The following is a 5,999-nucleotide window of genomic DNA, read 5'->3' as shown; positions in this document are numbered from 1 at the left end:
CAAATCTGTTCTTTTCGCGAAAACAAACTTCTACGGGAAGTTAAAAATCGTATTTTATGTGATATGTCATGTTCAGTTTCATGTTTCACGTAACTACTATTTGTATTAGCTAGATAAAAATAAAACTTTAGAATACATGACAAACACTGAATTAAAAAAAATAATATACATATTATGAAGTTCTATCATGTACTCATTTACGCCCAACGCTGCTTCTATAAGCAAAACTTGAAAATGGAATGTTAGATGTTAGATGTCACCGCATCGTATACCTGGGTAACGTTAACCTGTAATCGCCGCACAAACTTGAAAGGAATTTTCCTGTTACGGTCGAAACGTCGTTTGGGCAAGATCATACTTCACAGGATCATTTCTGTAGTATGTCTTCACAATCTCTTCACTCAAAAGTGGAGTTGATGCGACCTCGAAGATGAGTCGTAGCATCGCACCCTGAGCGTGAGAAAGGTGGTCGAACTTCATTTGGAGTTTGATCATCGTCGATGACCGTTCGCCAAAATCCCTCGTAGATTCTGGTCATGGGTGTGATGCTTTCTGAGAGGTCTCTTTAAATATTATTATCTTGTGCTTTCCAAAAACGCCGCCAACATCTTTTCGATTTTTGTCTTTTCTTCTTAAATAAAAGTTTATAAGAAAAGAAGTTCAGTTCGACAGTAAAAGTTTCAGCGAGATAAATAATGGACAGTCATTTGGGCAGGCAGGCAGGTTTAGCGGTTATGGACTCTATATAAAAATAAGTTAAAAAAATGTTTATTGTCCATATGTACATTATCATATATTTTATAAGTGGGGTGCATGGCATCGTGCTTTAAGACAAATTACTGGAACTTTCTGTACCTTATTTAAAAATCTTGGTACGGAACCCAGAAAAATTTGTACAAAATATGTACACATTATTAAAATCTCTGATAATTTGATGTACATAGGTCCAATAAATATTTTTGATCGCAAAAAGACATTTTTTAACTTATTTTTATTGAGCGTCTATAACCGCTGGACCTGCCTTCCCAAAAATTTAATCAGATCTTGATCTTTTTAATACAAGTTAAATGTTTGTTGAATTAATAAAATCGGACGCTCCGTTCTCTTAAAAACTGAGTTACCGTATTTTTTGCTAACGGCTAGACCTGCCTTTGCCAAAAACTAGTCAACACGTCTCCTTATCAATACGAATCGAATGTTTTCTGAATTATTCAAATCGGTTGATCGGTGTTCCCGAAATCGTTGACAAAAAATTGTATCCGTACACACACACGCACACGGACACACACATACACACAAACACACACACACAAACATACATCAATTTTTTTTAAGGTATACCAAAATATTCAGAAACTTTTGAAACGTAAAGATATATAAAAACTTACCCCACTGGATATAAATTTTGTTTATATTTATATGCGCGCTTCAATATTTTGTCTTTAAAACAGGTACGCTTTGAAAAAAATCTAATTTTTCAAATAAAAATTAAAACACAACAATAAATCAATTTTTTTTAAAGTATTTATTTATTTTTATTGAATCTAATTGTTTCAAATTCTTCAAAAAAAAAATTAAGCTTTTATAAACATTTTAATTTTTAGTACGGGAAGTATCAGCAACTTTTTTTAATGCACGAGTTATAATGCTAATTAACGTAGGGGAGGTATAGTCATGGATAAAAGAAAAGTAAATAGAAGAGGGTATTGTAATGGGCCGAAAATTGAAAATGAAAATTTTTGCATATCTTAACGTTTTGAAGGTTCATTTTGGCATACCTCAGAAAAAATGAATGTGTGTGTGTTTGTTTTGTATTTCCGAATTTTTTCGTCCAAGTTTTCGGGCGCCCGGATCAACCGATTTGAATGGTTCAAAAAACATTCGATTCCTATTGATAGGGAGACGTTTTGATTAGTTTTTGGCAAAGGCAAATCCAACCGTTATGAAGATAAGGAGCAAAGAGTGCAAAAAATGCATATCGATTTTTTGACGGAACGGAATATCCGATTGTAAGGACCTTAAAAACATTCAATTTGTAATGATTGGGAGAAGAGATGATTAGTTTTTGGCAAAGGCAGATCCTGCCATTTTAAAGATACAGAGCTAAATTTGCAAAAAATGACCGTTTTTGAGAGAACTTAGCGTCCGATGTAAATGATTCAGAGAATTTTTTGCTTTTGTTTTAACAAAATAATTGCTTTTAGAAAAAAGAGTTTTTGTTTCAATTTTTTTTGTATATCGAAAATAATTCAGATTATAATTTTAATTCTGACTAAAGTTCTAATATACTATAAACAAATAATTTCAACTTAGCAATTCAGTTTATATAATTCTTATAAATATTAGACAATGTTACAATATTTATAATAATGTATTAGAAAACATTTAATATTCCTCGAACATTTCGCTACGGTACGGGAAGTCCAGCAATTTGCATTAAGGCACAATTCCATCCATCCATGCTTATTTATCTATGATTCCATCACATACACCACTAGTTCAATTCCAATTCGTTAGTGGCGCCACGTTCACATCTTCACTCTTTTATCAAACATATCTATGGAATATGATGATCTTTGTCGTTCACGCCGGTACATAATCTATGGAGCGACGAGGCACACATTCGCCTATTTCACATCATCACGTCTGTAAATCTTTTCGCCGGGTTTGTTGCTTTTGAGCAACCAGAAATATTAATTTTCTTGTGGCAATTATTTAATACTATAGTGATAATTTTGTTACAAAAATGTCTACTAACTCAGAATTGAATTTGATTGAGAAAGGTAAATATTATTTTGTCATAGCTATATGATATATATTTATTTAATTTGCCACACGTGGTTTCGTCAATATAGGTTATGCATTCTTCCAATGTTCTATAAATTTTTTTAATATGTAGTAATTTTTTGGTTTAATTGTGTATTTATATTATGTTATTTTTGTTTTATTAGATACGATAAATTGGCCACGCTTTGGAATGGGGTAATATTGAGGTAAGTGTTCTTTTTATATATGCATACATAAATTGTAAAAATAAGTACATTTCAAATTTCAAGGATTACATGATAGTATAACAGACATTTTTAATGTATTTGAAACATGCATCGATATAAATAGTCAAAAAACTCCAGTTCAGAATGGACGGGTTAATATTCTTATAATTTTGGTTTCTAAATTGGTCTGTGGGTTATATAATAGAAATCCTTGCCACAATTTGTAGTAGAGGAGACTGGGTTCGGTTGTGCCTCTTTTTTATCAACAATAATTTTGTTATTTGCCAGTCAATGGCAATTTGAACATTTGTCTAAACGGAAATACTGAAATACTGTCCTTAAATACGATGGATTAGTCATAAACAAATCTTACAAGAGTAAGCCGACACAACCGTCCTGGAAGTGTAGACATATACATAATGTCATAAAGAAACAATGGCCTAACACATAATCATTCAAACAAGGATTACGAGTAAAGTTGAGCAATACATAACAGTGCATGATTATTTTTTTTAACAAAGATCAAGAAATATTTTTTTCTATTAAATTTTCCTTTCTTTTTCATTATTTGTGACCGTTAAGTTTCAATCTGATCAATCTTGATAAATCATTGTTATGACTGGGCTAAACTGCAAAACTAGTTGCTGGTAATTACTATTAATGTTTAACTTACAGCAAATTCACAAACAGTAATCTATCTATTTACATACTATTAAGTTATTAAAGGAAATTGGACAAAGAAACTTTTCTTTGACACTTTAAAAGCAATATATATTAATGTAGGGCGCTAACTCAATGCAACAGTGTAAACTTGTTTGAACAACACACTTCATTTTTCTCCATTTTGACCCTATCTCAAAATCAGTATAGTTCCCATCGGTACCCAGTCTTCCCTAGTTTTTTAAAAGTATGAATTTTTAAAGTTTCATACATTTGGTCTGGTACTTTGCTTTATTTTAATAATTTTCGTCTTGGTCATTTTTATTTTATATGGTGATTGTATACCTTACCAGTTATCAGCGCTTCTTAGGGCGCTGGCGCTGACTCAATGCAACAATGTAAACTTGTTCGAACAAACACACTTCATCTTTCTCCATTGGACCCTATCTCAAAATCAGTATAGTTCTCATCTGTACCCAGTCTTCTCTAGTTTAATAAAGTAATGAATTTTTAAAGTTTCATATATTTGTTTTGGTACTTTTTTGTTTTATTTTAATAATTATTTGTCTTGGTCATTTTTATTTTATATGGGGATTGTATACCTTACCAGTCATCAGGGCTTCTTAAAATTAAATTCTTTTTAAGTTAGACAGTTTTGAGAATCAAGTAAATTTGGTAATTTACTTACTTCAAAGATAAGTTACGTAAGGTTTCATTAAGCCATCCAGTTATTTTCCATTTCAAATAATTATTGCTTTCACATCATCAATTAACTTTTACTTTAAACTTTACTTTTGCTTACATACTTCCATATTTTATTTCATACTTATATTGTAAAAATTACTTATATTGTAATAGTACTTATCAATTTGTTTAAAAAAATAATAATAATGTTAATTATAAATAAGACACATATAAATTTGTTAATATTATAAAATAACCTAAAATTTAGTAATCAAAATAAATTATATTGTAAGTGTTGTAAAAGCCTTACAACTTATTAAATTCTTAAATACTTTTAACTATTTATTTAAAAATAATTAAAATTAACTAAATAGAAACAAGTTTATAGTAAAGAAATTAAATAATAAATGAATAAGTAACAATAGTTAAATTATATTAAATCTGCAAAATATTCACTTGAGCCTTATTATATATCATTATACTGACGGCTTGTAAAATTAATAAATTTTTACATACATACTTCCATATTTTTGCAATCTATCTTTGGGCTCACATTTTTCTCTTAACTTTACCAATCATTTTTAGACAAGTATGTACAAGAAATATATTAATTTTTTTTTCTGAATCTTAATGATACCATAAATAAATAAAAAAAAATTAAGTTGTTATATTTTTAATGTAATTCTTGAGTTATTCTTCATGATGACAACTATACCATATAACTGAGGTACATCTTTTGAACGATTGTAGAAGGCATTTGTTCTGATATACAAATTTATATTTAAGCCATATGCATTTGAATAGTACTCTATTTTAACCAAAATATTTTATTTGCAGATTAGGTTGGATGCAGACATTATCCTCTGATAATAAATTAAATAAATGATAAAAAACAATGGTGTCTGATGTGGATTAGACAAATTCTGCAATCCTGAAGGTGAGCTTTGATTAATTACCTTACATTTAAATATGGTTCCATAAATTTCCTTATGATATTGTGTTAATCTATGTTTGAGCTCAAATTTTGGACTTTGCCAAACATTTTTAGACTTGTACAAGAAATAAACATAATTTTTTTCTAAATATTGATACTATAAATAAATTAAAAAAAAATTAAAATTGTTATATTTTTATGTAATTCTTGAGTTATTCTTCATGATGACAAACTATACCATATAACTGAGGTACATCTTTTGAACGATTGTAGAAGGCATTTGTCTGATATACAAATTTATATCTATGTCCATATGCATTTGAATAGCACTCTTAATATTAACCATAATATTTTATTTGCAGATTAGTTTGGATGCAGATAATAAATTAACAATGCTATCTGATGGATTATTTTAAATATTTTGCAATACTGAAGGTGAGCTTTGATTGATTACCCTACATTTAATTGTAATCTTAATTTTATTTTCAATCATTTGCAAGCAGATTTTATAGTGCTCTTAATATTTAGTTTAATTTAATATAAATTACTAAAATTCAAGGGTCCTTGGATTTTTGACTACTTCTTGACCAGTACAATGCCATGTTAAAACTATAACAGTAATTCAATCTTTTTTGTTTAATTTTGATTGGATTTTCAACTTCAATTTTGTTGTGTTTAGCAATTAATTCCATAGATTTTTAAATATTTTCTATTGATGTAAATGGTAT

General features: G+C 29.0%; 1 non-coding gene across 1 annotated transcript; it reads left to right on the top strand.

Moving 5' to 3' along the window:
• The first annotated feature begins 348 nt into the window (after positions 1-348).
• Positions 349-561, top strand: LOC113381670. The gene has a single exon (XR_003367558.1). It is a non-coding gene; the product is annotated as a small nucleolar RNA U3 (small nucleolar RNA).
• Positions 562-5,999: the final 5,438 nt, after the last annotated feature.

Source organism: Ctenocephalides felis, unplaced genomic scaffold (genome assembly GCF_003426905.1).
Source record: "Ctenocephalides felis isolate EL2017-DRISC unplaced genomic scaffold, ASM342690v1 CF-g0.4_SCAFFOLD_02979, whole genome shotgun sequence".
Taxonomy (NCBI): Eukaryota; Metazoa; Arthropoda; class Insecta; order Siphonaptera; family Pulicidae; genus Ctenocephalides; species Ctenocephalides felis.
Note: the sequence above shows the minus strand (reverse complement) of the source record. Positions and strands in the feature narration are given on the sequence as shown.